General features: G+C 32.8%; 1 long non-coding RNA gene across 1 annotated transcript; it reads right to left on the reverse strand.

Annotated features, from left to right (window-relative positions):
• Positions 1-1,628: 1,628 nt before the first annotated feature.
• On the reverse strand, positions 1,629-21,131 carry LOC142324439 (uncharacterized). The gene is made up of 3 exons (XR_012756288.1): positions 20,800-21,131; positions 12,658-12,719; positions 1,629-1,705 (listed from the first exon to the last, which is right to left on the reverse strand). It is a non-coding gene; the product is annotated as an uncharacterized LOC142324439 (long non-coding RNA).
• Positions 21,132-21,459: the final 328 nt, after the last annotated feature.

A 21,459-nucleotide genomic window follows, 5' to 3' on the forward strand; every position in this document is an offset into this window, starting at 1 on the left:
CAACCAAAGAATTATTGGCATAATCCTTGATAAAAACTCCATGCAAAGAAGTAGCAAGGCATTATGTCTATTGATCTTGGTGGCTACTTTGTTGCATCGTCAAGATCAATCCACCGATCAGCAAATTTCTTGTTCAGAAATTTATGAACAGATATAATCCAATGTAGAGTCATCATCTGGCTTGTTAGATGACATTAGCGGTTGAGGATGAGCAACATTTTTTTTTAAATATCAAGGTTATTGTTGCCAATCACAGTTTGTTCATGAAAGAAAAAGGACCAATCACTTTGTCACTTTTCACACAACACCACACATTAATTTAGTACTGTTTGTAATGGCTTAGTATTGAAATACTCATTTTTCAACTTTTAATTCCTAACATTTTGTTTACTTACCTTCCTGGTAAACAAAAAGTAGCGTCATTGGAAAAACCAGTTTTATTAAAATAATTTCATCAGATTCACTTGCCACACATAAGTTTTTTTGTCCATATTTCTCATGATCTTAAACTTTTCATACCATGCAAGAAAAATAGGCCATATTGGTGATGATCTGTTATTTTGCATTCTAAACTTACATTTAACTGTTATATTCAATTTTGTTTTTATGAACCAGTTAACATACTATGCCTTCACTTGAACACTCATGATTACTACTGAGTTAAATAAGCATGACCTCTATTTTGGCTATGAGGTGACACCACATGTCATTTCCACATGATCAAGAACACCATTAGTAAAACTTTTTGAATACTACATTAAGTAAAATTTGCCTGTAACATCTGCAATCTATATTTAAACTGTTGTTAATATTAAAACTACCAAAGATCTTTTATGGACACCCTCTATTGAAACACATCAAAGGTAATGTTATAAAATTGCAAACATTATCAGAAAAGAAGGTGGTTATTGCTCCAAAACCACATATTAAATAAATAAACAATATCAAATTACACTAACAAAGCCCAAACCAAACCCTGAAATATAAAAATTAAACTAAGTGGTTGTACTTAATGTTATGTTAAGACAAATCATTCACTACTCACACTCACACACTCGACATTCACTACTGACATAAAAAACAAACACAAGTACTACACAACATCAGATTCAATCTTTATAAATCACACAGATATATATTTTAAATATCATTCTTTAAAAACAAATTTTGTTTTGCAGTGAAATTCAACAACTCAATGCAGCTGATTAATGTACAAACATGCTAAATGTGAAAAGAAATAAAATAAATGGAAAAACTCAACCCAAATTAAATGTATTATTTTATCATACACCGCACAAATCTTCAAACCACTTTAAGACAAGCACCACTAACAATGGAATCGCATTGAACAGTTCAAGCCAGCTATACTAGCCTAATTAAGATACAAATAGACAAAGGCATAAGGGGAGGAGAGAAGTTTTGAGATTCATTTTTTTTTTAAGGAAATTGTCAATAGTTGAATAAACAATAATATTTTTTTTTTTGTAATCACAAGAAAAAAGGTTGAAGCAAGATATTGTAATTCTAAAAAGAACTTCTGGAAGTTATTTCCAAGTATTTATTACCATTGTAAATATAACTTTAATTTAAATTGTACAAGATTAAGATACTTGTATGTAATTACTTACATCTGTAAAGAATCATCATCACTTAATTCATCATCTGGAGATGAATCATCAAAACAATTAGCAAGCTGAAAGAGCTCCTAGAACAGATATAATTCACTGTAAGCCAAAGTATAATCTTATAATTAAATTGAACTTAATTTAATATTATGATACAAAAGTATTGATGGCTAATCTAAATCCAAATTTTGGTCATTTTTATATGAGGGTAGAAGGAAGGAGATCTATGGAAGATGTTAAAGAGTACACTTCCTAACAGTCTAAGAGTTCATATAAAACTAATATAACTAACTGAAGGAGTACTTTCAACAGTACCAAAAAAATTCCAAAATCGATTCTTTAGAAAATAAACCGAACCATTTAATTAGTTATTTCCTAATTTCTGTTCATGTATATAATTTCTGACTACTACTATTTTTTTATTTAACATTCTTGGGTTATGTAATATAAATTATTTAGAGAATAGTGTATAAAAATAATAACATTAAATTTAGCTTAATTTTTAAAACAGCTTAAATATATAGTCACCAACAATGAAAATATTTACTAATATTGGAAATAAATAATAGTATACTCGATTCACTTTAAGAGCTAACCTGTTGTAAACAAACCAAGTGGCATTGTTATAGAATGTCTCTGAATAGCGTACAAATAAGTAAATAATATAATAATGATTTACTTATGTTTTTATTTGGCACCTACTGAATCGAGTTATTTAGAATTAATTACACGGTAGCTATATTTATGGTTATATCACTGTTGATAAAAACACGATAGACAATAAATTGTAAATACTGGTGAGAACTAACAACAAATTGAGTCACCCAGTAGTACATTATTCTCCGTTTCAGTTTAGCCTCTGGAACCACCATAAAGTATTACTTCAGAGGATGATATGTATGAATATAAATGAAGTGTAGTCTTGTAGTCCCAGGTCGACCATTCCTAGTTGAGTGTGGATACTCAGACCAAGAGGTTGAAGTAGACTAGCTACATGGAAAATTGTTTTTTTATACGGGTTATTAAGGTTTTTTCATCGGAAAAGTAGGACGGTTTATTGTGTTAAGGTTACTGGACAATTGTTTAAAATTTTATGATTTTTGGTTCACGGATTACTTTTTTATAACGTTTTTTTCGATTTTTAAGTCATTTGGCTTATAGAAACAACAGGTGTCGGAATAAAGTGTTTTTTGGACAGGAAAATTCTTGGTGTCAGGCTTCGGAAGTAGACAGGACTACAAAAGGAAGGTGTCATAAAGTAGTATGTAAAATTTCATGAGTATTGACCAACGGATAAATTTTTAATTAAGTTTTTTGGTTATGCATATAGTGTATTGCTGTAAGTTATTCAGTGTAAAATATTCTAAGTCAATTGGCAGGGCAAGATTTCACATCTTTTGACGCCATAAAAAAATTTTCAAAAATTGGAAAAATTTTCAATCAAATTCCCTAGTAATTTTGGGAATTTTGATCTCTTATAACTCTTGAACGGGTGGACCTAGAAGAAAATCCTCCCGGTTCTGTACAAATCAGAAGATTACGCATCTTTTGGAGCCCCAAAAATGTTTTTCCCAAATTTGGGTGGCCCGAACCCAAAAATTTTGAACCCCCCCTTGTGGGGTATCAAATTAATAGGAATTGGGCAGAGTACCCAGAAATACTAAAATAATCGACTTACTTCAACCTCATGGAGGGATGGAGACATGCGGCCCTGGGTCATCTAAGACTCAAGAAAAAAAGAACTTGAAGATGGTGGAGACCAAAGGTGCTAAAAGGGCTAGGGCGGGATCATCTGAGGAGGAAGATGCCCCGCTCGCTCTTAAAAGTGTTACATGCAGGTTGGGACTCGCCTTACTTCAGCTGCGACAGGGCTTGGGCAAATCCAACCCGGCATTTATAAAGGCTCATGAGCGGAAGCTAACAGATATCTATAGGGAGCTCCAATCGGTAGAGGAAGAAACATCAGTGGTGGATACCAAAACCCTAGCGACCCAAACAGACAAGTCTCGTAGGGAGGATGACATACTGGATATAGACTTGACTGACGATCAATTGTTAGAAAGACTGCCAACAAGATGGTCATCTTGGGCAAAGAACAGGATCACCCAGATAACCAATTTAGAGTACGGGGAGGACAGTTGTCATTGCGTAAATCTAACTGAAACTAGACCCGGTAGTCAATTCCATGGCACCAAGCCTAGGGCCATGATGATTCAGGACTCTACTGTGTTGGAGGACAATAGAGTCACAACTAGAGGCACGAGATACACAGTTGTGTACAGTACGGAGGAGGGAGAAAAAGCAGCTGCAGTGCAGATAATTAGAGCCATGCGAAGAGTCGTCGTCAAGGAGGTTGTGTTTGTCATTCCATCCGGACCAGAGGGTGTGATAATAAGGAAGATAATCATTTATTTGTCCCGTGCAAAACAGGTGTCTCTGAAAATGATTATACCCAGTACGGGGGATCAAGCACGTGCTAGGCCCCATTCGGCTTCGGCGCGGAGGGCCACCCCACCGGTCAATGATAGCAAGACAGTGGTGGTGAGGGCGCTGGGGAAAACCTATGCGGCGGACCTCCTAAGGGCGGTCAAAAACAAAGTCGCTAAGGAGGAGGCTGGCGAAGGCCTCGCAAGAAGTGTCCCATGGGTGACGTTCTGAGTCATGGAATACAGCACCGCACATTCCCCCAATGTTGGAAAGTTGCTAGAACAGTATTCCTGCCAAAACCTGGCACAAACCCTGGTACCTGCGAGTACCGCCCTATTAGTCTTCTAAATAACATGGGCAAGGCTGCTGAAAGACTTGTTGCGGTTAGGATTCAAGCTGAACTGGATCAAAGCGGAAGTCTGCATCCTGGGCAATACGGGTTTCATAAGGGCTGTTCGACCATGGACGCTATTAACAAGGTGGTTAACTGGGCTGCGGAGGCACGGAAGGGAACCTCAAGGACCAGAAAGATCCCATTGATGATCCAACTGGACATAAAAAATGCGTTCGAGTCGGTGCCGTGAGAGGCCATCATAACAGCGCTTGGACAAATGAACATAAGCGACTACTTATTGAATCAGGTAGACAACTATCTGGTACAAAGATGGGTGGAGGTCCGTACAGTGGAGGGAGTGGAGAAATTTCAAGTCTTTGGAGGTGTCCCGCAGGGGTCCGTTTTAGGGCCTCTGTTGTGGAACATTTTCTATGATCAAGTGCTACGGTTACCGTATCCGGGAGAAGTCGACGTGGTTACCTACGCCGATGATATTGCAATACTTGTGAAAGACAAAGAGTTGGATGATGTGGAGAACAAGGCAAACCGCTCTCTACAGCTTATAGATCCATGGCTTACAAGCAACAACATGGAGGTGTCCCCGGCCAAAAGCAGGTGTATCCTCTTCACGGGCAGAAGAAGACTTCATAGCGTTCGAGTTGCGATCCGTGAAGAGGATATAACAGAGGTCAGCAACACTAAATACCTTGGAGTAACCATAGATAAGAGCCTCAAGTTTGGTGGGCACATCGATAAGGTGTGCACAAGAGTTGTACCTACTATCAAAGCTGTAAGAAGGTTATTTACAGAACATACAGTACTGGGGGCATCTAAAAGGAGGCTGATAATATCTGCAGTGGTGTCTGCAGCGCTGTACATGGCGCCTGTCTGGGCAGAGGCAATTAAGTGCAAAGGAACAAAGAGAAGCTAAGATGTATGCATCGAACGGCATTACTAGGAGTGGTGGCTGGCTATAGAACATTGTCATATGAGGCATCGTGTGTTTCGGCGTCGGTTCCGCTGATAGACCTGCAGGTCAGAAGTAGGAAACTAAGAGTGGAAGGGCGCAGTAGGGCTGAGGCTGAAGCAATGACCAGACAGTGGTGGAAGGAGGCGTGGGATGAGGCCAATGTGGCGGCTTGGACCAGAAGGCTCATACACAATCTGGATGCTTGGTTGGACCGCCAACATGGTGAAGTAAATTTTTATATTACACAACTTATGTCCGATCATGGGTGTTTTGGACACTACCTTAAAAGATTTGGCAGAAGAGACTACTACCTTATTGCGACTACTGCCAGGAGGTGGACGATGTGAATCACACGTGTTTGACTGCTGGAGGTGGGGACAATATAGACAATTTATTGTTGACAACAATTTGGGTGCTAACAATATAATTGAGTGGGCGCTAGTCAACGAGCAAAATTGGAATGTTTTCAAAAACTTTGCTAGCACAGTTCTTCGAACCAAAGTTGAGGAGTCAAGACGGGGGAACCGTGGGCATATTCGGTGATAGGGACGGGTGGACAGCCCCGTCTCTGAGAGCCTGCATGCCTTGATGTGCGGGTTTCAATGAGGGGACGGGGACTCCAGGGAAGAAATCGCAGGGAAAGAAAAGACCTAGACCCGGCCAGCAGGGCTGGTTCTGGTCACGCCGGTTAGAGGCGAAAAGGCATAAAGACCGAGACCCGGTTCCTGTCAGGGGAGTTGGGAACGGCATAGCCGGGCTTGGCCCCCCCTTGGTGGGAATTAGAGGCAGGCAAACAAAAGATCTGTACTGGGGCGGTTGACCTGCCGTACCGGGTGTATATCGGCGGGTGGGAAGACCGCCTTAGAGTCAAAGAGACGTCCCTGGGCCGAGTATACTTAACTGGATGTCCGGCCCAGGGATGTAGGGGAAAAAAGTCGACCATTCCTGAGATGTGTGGTTAATTGAAACTCAACCATCAAAGAACACTGGTATTCACCCGGTACATTACTGCGCTAACACAATTGCACATGCTGTAATAAAATCTCACTACTACAAACAACAGCTAGAATGGCTCTTTTGCTGAGCACAGCAGAGTATACAGCTAAAGCAACAAGAAGATTATTTATACTTACAGATTTAAAAACATATCAGAATGACAAATTATCAAACTAGTTGATAAATTATCAAGAGGGAACACATTTGTATAATTATGTTGGCTATACTGACGCAAAAATTTATTAGATTGAATAACACTTCTTATTACTATTGATTTTTAAAAGTATTAATGAAATATGCTATTTTTAACTGAATGACCCTGGGCTTTGTAAAATAAAAAAATATAATGTAGGCAATAAAAAACTGAAAAAGGAGGAGCCTCCAGAACTTCTATTTTTTCTTTAATAAATATAAGGCTTGCCAACTGATGCAGTGGTTAGGAAATTGACTTCTAGAACACTTGGTCTCAGGTTTTACTTCCAGCAATGTGTGCCACATTTGACACCTATCATTTCATTAATCTCATCTTTCTTGTTAAAATACCAGATGCCTGAAAATTATTTGAACTTTGATATCTTATTAAAAAAAAAAGTAATAGTCGTATTAATGAATGGTAAGGGTCTTTTTAATAGGTAACTCATTAAAGTTTCCCTTGGTAAATACTAGATAGCACTGTGAATGCATACATCAGTCACCATGAATACATAGATGAAAGCACACTGTGTAGAGTGGTTTATTGAAACAAAATCAGACACAAAAGTTAGCCCCAATTTTAGAACTCATTATGACTTAGCCACCCTCTAAGACAAGTATTCATTCATGATGTGATCAATTTGAAGAAAGTGACAGCGTTGAGCATAAGAAGAGTGCAGGCAGGTCTAGAACATCAGATGAAAAAATGGATTTCATTCATCAGTCTTTTGTTCACAGTCCTGGAAAGTTAACTCAGAGTGCAGCGTGCAAGTTAAATTTTACACAATCTACAACAATGTTTTGAAGAAATGATTAAAATTGCTTCATTATAAATTACAAATATTGCAGCACATTACAACACAAGATCGCACTGCTAAAAAGGAATTTGCAATGGAAATGATTGAAAAAATTGAAAATTATGATTAGTACCTTAAAAAGTTATGTTTAAACTAGGCTACATTTCACGTGTCTGAAAAAGTGAACACACTTGAACATTCGAATACGGGGATCAGAGAATGTGCATGTTACACTTTTCTTCTTTTTTTTCTTAGCCTCTGGGACCACTGTTAGTTATTGCTTGAAATGAAATGGCAATAATTCGGTAGCATGTGAAAATGCCATCCCTGACTGGGATTCGAACCCAGAACCTCCAGATGAAAGGCTGAGATGCTACCCTCTTATGCCACAGAAGCTGGCACATGTTACACTTCACCGCATTAAAGATAAACCAAAAATTAATGCTTGATGCGAACTGCTTCACAATCGTGTGATTGGACCTTTATCTTTGCAAAAATGGTAGTTAAGAGCAAATATCTATGTGGACGTATTTAAAAGATTTGTTTATCCTCAGCTTGAAGATTTCAACTCAAGATCATATTCCAGCAAGATGGAGTGCTGCCACATTGGGGTTTATTAGTGCGTAACGCCCTCAACAACACATTCCCAAATTGCTGGATTGGACGTGATTGACCGATTGCTTGGTCACCTCGATCACAAAATATAACTCCATGTGATTTTTTCCTATGGGGTTTTATCAAGGATAATGTATACAAAACTCATGTAGTGAATATTGATGACCTTAAGGAGAGTACTGTTAACACATTTGAGCTCGTAGATGTAGATGTGTTACAACAAACATGGCATGAAAGTGACTACCAGCTGTATATTTTGCAAATATCCAAATACTAATGGTGCACACATTGAATGTTGAAAGTCAAAGATGACTTTTCCAAGCTTCATTTAATAATTCAAGCATTTCATTTAATTTACTTGGGCTCTCTGCCAGTACCGCCATGTCATCAACAAAATGTATACATTCTATTCTTCTTCCCCCGATCGTTATTCCCCTTTTCCCATTCAGACAGCATTTAATTATTTCTTCCAGATATATACTATATATAACAATGTTTGTTGACATGCAGCACACCTACCTCACTCCCCTTCCAATACCTATTCTTCCTGTCATTTCATCTACTACCCTCACTTTTATTCTCTGGTTATAGTACAGCTCTTTCATTAGGTACCTCTCTTTCCAATCAACTCCCTTCTTTTTCAAAATTAACAGTAATTTATCCTGTCTAACTCTGTCAAACACCTTTTCTAAGACAACAAATGCAATATACACTCTCCAGTTTTTTCCATGTATCTCTCACCTATTACTCTTAAAACCCCTATAGCATGCTGTGTTCCAACACCTCTTCTAAACCCATAATGTGCTTTCTCAATATTTCCATATCCTCTTACTTATAACCCTTAATAGTCCCTTAGCTGCATGTGATATTAGGCTAATCGTTCTATGTTTTTAACAATTCCTTGTATTTCTTTTCTTTTCTATTATTACCATGTTGTATCCCGGAAGTCTTCCACCCACTTTCCTTCTTCAAGTATTCCATTGCGTAGATCTAGTAATAACAACTCTCCTGTCTCTTCTAGTGCTTTGAACAGTTCATCTGGTATTTCATCACATCCCTCAGCTTTTCCTTTTCTCATCATTTTAATTGCCTCATTTATTTCATTTTAAATAAAATTTCAGTGGCCATCGGCATGTAATAACTAATAATAATATTTGTACTGCTTTTTCAGAATAAACAATATCAGTCAATCGATAAATTAAAGGTTTTTTCTTTTTCATTACCATATTTAAAAAAATCAGATCTGACACAAGGCCAAAACAATGCAACATAAGCATTTAGGATAAAATAAATTTGTGTATATCAAACTAGTTTATCCTTCAAGTCAACTAAAAGTTTGTTTTTTGTTCGGACTAGGTTGAACCATTTTGTTCAACAAGCATTAGAGTATATTCACTTCAGATTATTTTGATTTGGTTTTCCAGAAATCAGGTTTGGTCAGAAACATATTCTCCTGATGAAGCAATGCACTTCAAAAACTCAGATTAAAAAGAAAAAAAAGAGTAAAAACAGTGTCATATTGATTAACAATTTATCTAAATTCTTTTTTTATGGTTCATTTCACTCATTTATTAATACAGCTATTGTTTTATGCATTTGTCAGATTGTGTATGAGTAACTGTTTTAAATCTCACTGTTAGTATGACAACAATTGTATGCATGTATTTGAGATGTATTAACTTTCATTTTTCCTCAGAGATGGTAAGAAATTAAGTAAGAAGAAAAGGTTAGAAATGTAGTAATGAGGAGAATGAATGATAGGAGGTTAATCAGAACAATTCAGAATAGGAAAATCATGAAAGAAGGATTGATTAGAACAGTGGCAGAAGCCAATGGATGATGCAAAGAAGAGAGATTTGAAAGAATAATAAATGGAAATGAGAGCTAACAGAAATGAAAAAATAAATTGGCAGAAAGTAGAAGAGAATGGAGTAAGGCATTTGGCTCAAGGCAGATAAACATATAATCATAAATAATTCTCTCATTTTTACAGTAATTTTCTTCCATTCATTATCCTTTTGGCTTTTGAAGCTTCACTATTGTTGAAAATATTCATCATTATTGTTGTAGAAAACAAATACGTTCAATCATATTAAACTGTAGAGATTACTACATATGCACAGTTTAACATGACAGCATATGATAAAAAGTTAAAGAAAGCATATAATCTTCTGAAAAAAAATAATCCTACAATTACTACAGTCAGGTATTAAGTTACGGGCTGCATATGAGAACCAGTTAGTTTCCTCTTGCTAATATAAACTTCTTGGCAAGGGTGAGTATGCCTCCAAGAAATATATCAGTAAGAACTTCCTACTATTCAGTATTCAGGTTCGTGTAAATTAAAAATACACTGTTAGACAATTAATGTAAAAGTAATTAAAATAATGTCATACAAAGAATGCAGAACCATTTTTTTTCACAGAATACTGACTTTTAATGACTGACGCAAAGTTTTTCAAAATAATAAGTTTTTAGATACACACACACACACACAATTGCCTTAAATTGTGCAGTCCAGCTAAAATTCTCCCCTTTCAGTCCACTATTACGAATTGATTTAGTGAACTAGTCACTGCATAATGTGGGCTCTTCAAGACTGTTCAGTTCCTTTATATTTATCAAATAAAAATCTAACTTAAAATTTTTATTCTGCTCTCTCTATAACTAAATAACATATGTATCTCTAAGTAAAATGTAGGCAATCTACCATAAGCACCACATATAAACTTACAAACACAGACCAAATTACCAAACACAGAAACCAAAGTTACCAAAATTAAAAGAACAATAAAACGAGTCAATTTCTTAATTTATAAATATAATTTCTGTAATCACAAATTGAACCAAATTTTTAAATAAAACTTTTCCAGCTACTTCAAAATATTTTCAGTCGTCATTAAAGTCACCATCTTTAAATCACTAGCGCTGCTGTTTTCATTTTGGCATCAATTGATGTTACTGCTGTGATTTTCTGAATTATGTAGAATGTGTTGAAAATTGTGTTGGATTTGAATTTTCAGATTTTGTCTGTTTATTTTGTTTATCATTGATTTTATGTTGCTATGAAGATTTATGTGTTCATTTTATCTTTATCTAAAGTTGTATCTCGTTTGACCAGTATAAAACAGGTTGGCGCAGATAGTTCTACATGTTTGTATATTTCAGAGCCATTAAATTAATAATATGATGTTAAAATATATTATATTAATACACATAAACAAAAACTTTGAGAAAATTCCTTTCAATTTAAAAAAAAAATTGGATGCAATTTAGCCTTCAGAACATAAAAAATCTCAAATAATTACACATAGACTAAAGTTGTCAAACTCAATATCCCTGAAATGTATTAACTGACCAATATAATTGCACATTGTTTTACATTGGTCAAATCAGACACACCTTGAAATGTAGATACACTGAAATGTTAAAAGCCTTCCATAGCAACAAATATATTCAACAATTCAACACTTCCTGACCATCTCATACACATAAATCATAAATCCACAAGCACTGATTGACAAATACCATAAGAATATGACAGAGTGAGTGGGTCTAGGTGAAGGTGTAAAGCAAAGGATGCAGCCTCTTACCTCATCAAGACTGATGGATGAGGTAAGACTTCTTACCTCATCAAGACTTGGATCTGATGGATTCAAGAATCCATCAGAATGGAAAAGTATGGAATGGAAATAGATACAGAAAAAGTAAAGTAGTAGAAGTAAACAATGAAGAGGATTTAGTAGTAATGACATGTGAAGAAGAATAGAAAAAAATTATAGATATTAGGGACTATGGTGACAGAGGACTGGAAGAGCACAATGGAAGTACAAAGTAGGATAGCAATAGCAAAAAAGAAAGCCTTCACTAGGAAGAGGAACTTAGAAGAGGACTTAGAGTTAAGGAAGAGGTAGGAAGTGGAGTCTTCCCTTAAAGGAAGAGGTAGGAAATGCTCTATATATATATATAGTCTTGTATGGAAGTGATGTATGGGCGATGAGGGAGAGCTTGTGACTTTTGAGATGTAGATATGGAGAAGAATGAAGAAAGAAAGATGGCTGGATAATGAGAGGAATGAGGAAATAATGAACAAGACTACAGAAGAAAGAACATGTAAATGGGAAATACAAAGAGAAAATAAAAGCAGTTAGGACATGTGGATCTTGACAATTGCATTGGAAGGTCAGTAGAAAGAGAAAGGATATAAGGAGAAGGATGAGGTTAATAGATGAGGTGAAGATTGGAAACTATAAAGGGATAAAGGAAAAGGACTGAAACAGAAATGGATGAGACAGCAATGGCATAATGGACATGCCATAACGCAGAACACTAGATGATGATGATGACAAATACAATGATTTTACCTACAAAAAATTATTACTTAAAATTCTTCAACATTATGAGATAGACAATAACAGTACACTAAATGGATACAATTGAAATCCAACATAAATTATAGATTATATTCTAAATTCCTGTCAGCCTAATTAAAAAAACTTCTATCAGTAATTCAGTTGACACTAGGGTGAGAAAAAAGTATTAAAAAACAGTAACATTGAAGATGCTCTTAAAACAATTTGAATTAAGTTATTAAAAACATTTTATTCAAAAATTTGGTTCAATTTACATTGCAAAAGTTTATATTTTGTAATTACTACCATCGCTGACCACTATGGATTAAAACATAACAAAATTTCTTACATCAAATTCAATTGAAAGAGTCCCATTATTTTCTTCACTGTTTTCATTTGTGGTTAAGAATCCTGAAAAAATGAAGCATTAGAAAAATCTCAAGATTTTAATACTGGTAATGCTTTTATTGTTATATTAGTTATTAAATAAATTTAATTATTAAAATACATAAAATGGTAAATCACTTATGAAGAAATTTGAAATAAATTTTGAAAATGATTAAAATTAAAAACATTACAAGAACTTAGCCATTCTGTTATGTAGAACATTAGTAACATTCTTTTCTAACCATTTATCCAAGTGTTTCTATTTTAACCATTTAGGTAATCATAAGTTTTAAATTATTTTTAGTGCATCTCCATAGATTGTAAGACAATCTAAGTTAATGAGCTTTAAAAAATAAAATATTTCTTTCTTTTTTTTTTGTAAGTTTAGAGCTGTGTTAGAAGACAGACCTCCCACTGAGATGATATTGACTCAGTTCAGAGAAAAATCTTGAAAAGGTTAGGATTTTTTAAAAATTTAATCTGTATTTAAGCTATTCTGGAAATTCAGTTTGTTAATTAATAATGATTCTATATATGCAAATACCCTTACTGAGTTGAGATATTGTGTATAATACATTGGAACTGTCAGACAATGGAATCAGGATACAGAAATTTGTATTGTGGACAGTCTTTGTTCCATCTTTTCTTATGATTGATACATATAAAGTACCCGAGATACAAACGATTCTAGTAAGAGTTACTGATGATTCAAGAGGAATAATATTCACTAAGTAGCGGGATCCTGGTATTTTGAAGAGTATAAAAGTGTTACCGATACACCTGAGCATCACATGCATTTCAATGGCTTAGAACACTGATGGGCAACAGCATAAATAGTTCAGTAAAGAAGGCAATGGGAAACTGCTTTACTTTTTATTTTTCTTAATCAGCCTGAATTTTCTTTGCTATACAGCAAAGAAAATTGGGTTTTAACAAAAGAAATATAACAAAAATAGCAGTTGCTTCTTTTCCATTACCAAATGGCATTTAGCTAATTGGTTTTTCTTTTTCTGTTTAGCCTCTGGAACCACCATAAAATATTACTTCAGAGACTGAATATGAGGATGATATGTATGAATGTAAATCAAGTATAATCTTGTACAATCTCAGGTCCACCATTCCTGAGATATGTGGTTAATTAAAACCCAACCACCAAATAACACCGGTATCCACGATCTAGTATCCAAATCCGTATAAAAGTAACTCCCTTTGGCAAAATGGTTAAAGTTGTCATCAAATCTCTAAATGCCACACAATTACAATAATCGGCTAATAACAACATTTGGTTGACCAGTGAAGCTAGAGCTTCTCATTTGGATTTCATTATTAGCAAGAATTGGATATTTTATCATTTATTAAATAAAAAATTTCTTTATAATTGTACATATGTCTACAGAGAAAGCCTGAGCCTGTTCTAGGTGATTCTACAGAGAAATTATTATTCAAAGTTGAACTTAAGTTATCAATATAAAGTCATGTCACTTATATACTGCTCCCATCAAGAGAACAAAAATATTCTCAAGTATGATTAACAAGATAGTGTGGATAAATTGCAATTTATTATTAATTTATTTAGGTTAAATTTTTTATAGTCCATATTTTCTTTCCTTTTCCTCTGTACATTAAATATCTATATATAATATAATATTTTTTCAGCTTCCACAAAGTACATAATTAGAGAACACTCTTACCTTTACTTTTTCATGTTCAAAACATTTTTAGGCCTAAGCCCATATTCAGTGATGTTTTTTCTTTTAATAATTCTTATTTTTTACATTTACACATTAAATTATGGCTTTTTACTTTTATTTTGTAAAAATTGTTTATTGATAAAAAAATTAAATACATTTAAATTTTTTTTATCAAAAAACAATCAATTTATCAAAATGCTTTAATTTAATGTGTAAATGTAAAAACTAAGAATTATTAACGAACACATCACTGAAGATGGGCTTTGACCCAAAAACGTTTTAAATGTGAAAAAGTAAAGTGTTCTCTAATTCTGTACTTGTGGAGGCTGAAAAAAGTTTATATTATTAGAGAAATTTCAATTTATCCATACAATCAACATTTTGAACTTGCACAATCCACAATCAACTTGTACCATAAACAAGAAGTGTGAAGAAAGGGCAATTTATCCTTTTTGGAGAAATTGCCCTTTCTCATCATTCATTTACTGCTTTTTCTTAGTTTTTTCATCAAATTAGGTTTTATAAGTTAACCTACACAAATAATGCAGGGGGCATATAAAACTTCTTTGATGTCTGTTACCTCAGATTGAAGGTAGTTTTTACTTGCTGATCACCTTATAATTAACTTGGCCGTTCATAACAGCTTATTAAGCACAAGGAAGGGTCTATCAAATAAAACTTGGCATCCTGATATAATTTAAAAATCAGAGAACATGTATAACTGAATGAGAAAGAATCAAATTAAAATACCTTAACTGCTTAAATTACCTTAACTGTAAACAGTTCGATCCTAATTTTAAAATCATTAACCAAAAATTAGGTTAATGAACCTAACTTTTTTCTTTTATATTTAAAAACAATTTTTTAATTTTCCTATTTAGCTCAGATTTCCTATGGAAATTCATCAATTCATTTCTGGGAAAATTTGGTATTGATCTATTAGATAAACTAATATATATATATATATATATATAAGAGTACACTAAGCACAACACATCACTTATTTAAGAATTGGATACAAATATCTTACTAATATGTGCTTAAAAATCTTTTAGCAGATCAATAACTAAAAATGAATTAAAAAACGCGTATATTTATTTCAATCACAGATTGCATACGTTAATCTTGAATATAAACAACTGAGTTTGATATCTCAAAATAAACAATTCTTTGTAAATATTCTATATCACTTGCATTTATTTAATTATACAAGGAACATATGCTGTAGTTAATAAAAATAAATCATGCCACTTAAAAAAATAATAAATAAATAAATCTGTATAATCAGGGAAAGATCTGGATGAAAAACAAAAACTATTTAAAAAAGATTATATTTACTGCAGATACTTCATAGTTAGGGTAATAGTTTACTCAAAACTACTTACTCCTATTACAGCTGTAAAATCAAAGAAAAGGACTTGAATCCAAACATTTCTGTGAATAACTAGCCTTATATTCTCAATGTTATGTCTTGAGATTCATTAACATATCTGTGTAGTTTCGAACATTTTTAGTATTGTTACACAAAATAATTAATAAACTAAATTTATTGTTGAGTAAACATTTTCATAGTAGGAAATGAATTATTTTTACTTATTTATGCAGGTTATATACCAGTAAGACCTAATTTTATTAGTAGGAAAAGGGTCTTACCCAATTTCATGCTGATCTTTTCTAAGATGGTGCTATTAACTTGAACCAGTGATTAATAGTACAACAAATTTACATAACAATAACCATTAACTTTAAACTGGAATTATAGACACCTACATAATTATTATTACATCTATCTCTACAATCACAGAATTAGATGTATTAATAATTGGTAATGATGTAGTAGTAATAATTGGTAATGATGCAAACAGTGGTTACCCAAACTTTTCCAAGTTGTAGTGCCCTTTTTCAATTAAAATTTTTCCATGGTGTCCTACCCTAAGTAAAAGTACGACTACTTAAGAGATAAAAATAAATAAAACTATTGTCTTTTCATTATTTTTAATATTAAATTAACATTAATATTTAATTATTAACATTAAATTAATAATTATAAATGTCTTGGTTCAATTAATTATGAAGCTTTTACAATATTTTGTGGCGCCCCTGTGAAGAGGCCACGGCACAGTTTGGGAATCACTAATGTAAAAACGTCATACCAAACAAAGAATATAATTCACCAGACTAATTGTGTTTTTATACTAAATTAATCAAGTTTAATGACAAAATGAACTAAATTTATTTTTTTTTAAAGTGCATCATAATGTAAGTAGTTTTGTTTTGTATGTCTTAATCAATAGTCTTCGCATCACTGAAAAATATTTATTACACTCACATATATACAGGTATATCTGTGGCCTGGAGATATAGAACACAATGTTACATTCTTACTTTTTTACAGGAGAGCAGATTAAAGTTTTAAAATTAATTATTTCTTAATCTTTGAATACGTAAGTTTTCTTCTACCAACTTTTTTTATAAAAAACTTAATTTTGATCTACATTAACATACGCTAATAAAATTTAATATATTTTCCAACTATTTAATTAAAAAAATAGACATTGTATTGTTTTTTATCTTTGAATGAATTTTAATTTTTTTCTAACACAATCATCGAAAGAAAATGAAAAAAATATGAAAATTTTTAATTTAATTTTTTAAAAAACAAATTATAAGCAAAAATTCTAAAAAATATTAACCTACATCCTAAAGTATATAGTTTTGACCTATGAAAAGAAATCATAATTTGATAATAAGCATAATAAAAAACAATATTTTAAGACATCAAACTATTGCACTAATCTAAATTACATCAGTAAAATTCCATATCCAAAATGAAATTTAAAATTACAAAATGTCTTGCTACAACAAAAAATAGTTGAATTTAATTTAAAGTATAACCACAAAAAATTGCACACAAAACAACAAAAAATTAAGCCTTATGTTAACTAAATGCAATGCAAAATATTACAAAAAAAAACAATTGTTTAATTATTAGAAATAAACTTTTAAAACTGAAATAAAATGATTAAAAGTTTAAAAAAATATTACAAACTAATCTTAAAGGAGAACAATTAGGGATAAAAGTTTCTTCTAAAAATTAATCTCCATAAAATCTGAACCTGCATCATTTTCATATTTGAAAAATAATGCTCCAATTCACTGTTGTTCTACTTGAAGATGAACAAATTTTGACAGCAATAGTGGCTGTTTATTAACAGGTTTTCTATAAACAGACTGACTTCAGCTTATCATAGAGCAATTTGAAATTTTTGAAGTTGTTCAACACCATATTACATGCAATATATTTTTTGGAACACTGGCAAACTAACTGCTGCCAATCCTTACCCGGGTGACTAGGGAGCTGCCCATACAGTTGATTGGCCAGAGGTAGGTGTGCTTGGCACCAATCTCCGGTTAGAGTAGTTTCAAGTATCAAGGGGGCTCGTGCTTGGGAGCATGATTTTCGCTCTCTCATGTATCCCCCCCCCCCCCAAGAGGGAGAAGAACACCTGCCTTTTGACATGTCTGGTTGCCACACCACCCCCCCTGTTCCTAGCCATTAGTGGCTTAATCGGAAGACATCATCTTACCCTCAAAATGATCATATTCCACAGTCATCAGTCTGCCTTGATGTGATGCCACCGATGCAAATGCCTCGAAAGACATTCACATCAGTAAATTCTGCCCTAGTCAAACAACAATTTTTTTGTTTTCAGTCATCACACTTGGTTGGCTGCTTAAATAATAAACTGAATTTTGTTAAAAATATTAATATAAAGCTACTCCTTTGCCACATTTATTTTATCTATTTTATTTCCATCACAAAATTTTAAATACAAAATTAAAAACTCTGCTTGTTTTTGCTCACAAGTAAGGTGACATATATTTTGGAACCAAATTTATATGCTGTATGAGTTATTTGGCATTATTATGTTATTATGTCATCTTCATCTGTCAGGACCTTGTTTCTTTTAGTTGAATTAATAAATACAGTGTTAGATATGAGCAGTATTCAAAACATAACTTTACAAACCCTTATTTTGATCTCATTGATTTTAGAAGTATAAAAAATAGAATTCTCCTTTGGTTTTATATAGTCCTTCACCCTACTTTGATCCTGGGGTTTTATTTCGATATATGATAGTATACCAATTGCCTTTTCCAGTCATAGCTATAATTGGAACACCTGCATGAATAAAAAATTTCTTCTCTTATACTAAGTTTTTTTATAGCATTTCATTTGACCCAAGCATAAATGTTTCATTTCTTTTAGAACATCTTTAATCTTTTTTTCCAGTATAGCTATTACCAGCTAAGTGCTTTGTTTTCATACAAAGTTTTCTTTAATTTCTTTCACTGAAGTTGATACGCCTAATCATCTTCTGAATTTGATCTACCAAATAAGAAGAATATGATGAAAAAATTGGTTCATTACTTTTAAATATAAAAATTTAAGAGTTATTAATGTTAATTAAAATTCTGTAAAGGAAAAAAACATTCAACTATTAAATAAAATTTTTAAACAATTACTGACTGAAATTTGAGTAATACTTGAAGACCTACATCGTTTGACATGCAAATACACACTGAATAAGAATATATTTAAATATATTCTTATTAAATTAATATTAATAATTTGGAAAATTAAAAAATATATCAATAACTAGTAGACTTCTTTCCCTGTTTGGCCTCTGGTAATTACCTTTCAGGTAATACTTCAGAGGATGATATGTATGAGTGTAAATGAAGTGCAGTCTTGTACAGTCTCAGTTCGGCCATTCCTGAGATGTGTGGTTAATTGAAACCCAACCACCAAAGAACAACAGTATCCAATCCATGATCTAATAACTAGTAGACTTGTTATGGCTTTACCTGCACTACATGGTTATTTGTATTTCCTGTTGCAGTCAGGGGATGTCTAGCTGGTAATGGCATGTTTTACCCGCCCTTCCTGTGTAGCCAGAGGGCACTGCCTCTTGGACCCTGCGGTGTTCATTAAACTCATACTTGTGAGAATAATAATGATAAATAAAAATTACAACCTCTTCAATTTATAAAAAATAAATAAGTGTATTGTAATTTTTTCAGAGCAGCAGTGTGGTCAGTACAGGACCTGAAACTTTGAGTGATCTAAGAATATGGATTTCAAAGCAGTCACCCCCCTCCATCCTAAAAATAACTGGTTTCCCGTTCGGGTAAAAATGTATTCTATCCAGTTAGAATTACCAGACTAACACCACTAGGGGCTGACTGCATTTGGTTTCTCTTTTTTTTTTAACTTTTTAATTACTTTATTTTATGTTTTTTACCCAAGAAACTGGAGACAGGTACAGCCAGTCACAAATACATTAATATAGTCACATATATAGTAAAAGTGGCTGTGTTGGTTGAGCTACCACACTGAACACCATCATAACTCTTAAAAAATTGAAATTCAAAAAACTGAAAATGATTATTAGATATTTATCTGAAGAGTATTTGCAAGCCCCCAATCTAGTGAACATTTCATTTAGTATGATCATAAATGGAGAAAATTTGTAATTATTATTCAAATTTTTTTTTACCTTACTTGACCCCTTTTAAGGTTGAACTTCGAAAAATCTAGAAATTGGTTTTTAGATATTTACATGAAAAATCATGGAAAAAATTTCATGAAAAATGATGAAAAAAATCTAAAAAATAAAGGTGATATCTTCATTTGTTACCAAGAAATTAAAAAAAATAGCCAGGTTTAAAAAAAAATTCAAAATCTATTTTGTCTGTTTAAAATAGGAATTTTAGGAATTTTGAAAAATCGAAATATTAGGTTTTATATTCACATGAAGATTACACATACCAAAAATCAAATTAATACCTTCATTTGTTAACAAGAAATTAAAAATGAGTAGATTTAATTTTTACTCCATTTTAACCCTTTTAACTTTGAATTTCAAGAAATTCTTTCTTAGTGTGCACTTACCGTAAGAACATGTATATAGATTTCCATCAATTTATCTTCAGCAGTCTTTTCTGGGCATTGATAAATTAGTCAGTCCGGACAAGTTGCTTTATATGTACAAAACAGATTTGCTTAATATTAAAAACTCGCAAGTATTATTTTAACTTCTCACAATACATCTTTAAACGTTATCTGTTAAGAAATGATATCTATTCTGTTCAGAAGTAAACAAATACATTTGAATATAATGTTTTTTACCTCTATCAAAACAGTACAAGCTGTCAATTTAAAAGTAGCTATCTCTGTTCACATTTATAACTTGAGATAATATTTCGTATCACTGGAAAGAGGTGAAAAAGTACTATAAGGTACATTCATAAACTCATTTTTGATAAGATTGAACATGGTATCCTTTACTTCTGGACCACAGATATGACCTTAAGTTTTAACATATGTAAATATTTTATAATTTTTATACCTGAATTTATACCTGGGTCTGTCAGTGTTGATGAAGAACTCCGTCTGCCAGGTAATTGATCAATACCTTGTGTTTGTATAACTAGTGGTAATTCATTGCTTGGGTTAGAACTGTTTAAAGTACTCTCATTTTCAGCATTTCTATTAAGAGATTCTGGAATTAAATTTGAAGTTCTGTGTACAATTTCTCGACGTGATGTTTTACTAGTGGAGCAATTGACAGTTTCACGATCAGGTTCCTTTTCTGAATGCTGCAAAACATTTTCATGTTCTGTCTTAACAGTATCTAAATCATTCACTGATGTACTTTCTTCTTTGCAGCAGTCATGTTTTGAATTGTTTATCGTACGGGGTTCTTCCTTAATACATTCTGATTTTATTTCTGTTTTACTTACATTTAAAAATCGTCTAAAATTGTTCCCATTATTTTCACAAGCTCTGGATTGTGAAACTAATCTCTGATTTGTAACTGATGATTTAGTATTTTTCCTAAGAAAACCTTCAAAAAATGGATTAAAACTAGAAAAAATATCAATATTTTTATTAAACTCTATAATTTCATCATCAGTAAATATTTGATACCTGTTATCAGAAAAAAGATAGTTCTCAGGTGGTGGTGTTGATCGTTGTTTAGTTTTTTTTTTTTTTGAAGTATTATTCT

Source organism: Lycorma delicatula, chromosome 5 (genome assembly GCF_047948215.1).
Source record: "Lycorma delicatula isolate Av1 chromosome 5, ASM4794821v1, whole genome shotgun sequence".
Classification (NCBI taxonomy): Eukaryota; Metazoa; Arthropoda; class Insecta; order Hemiptera; family Fulgoridae; genus Lycorma; species Lycorma delicatula.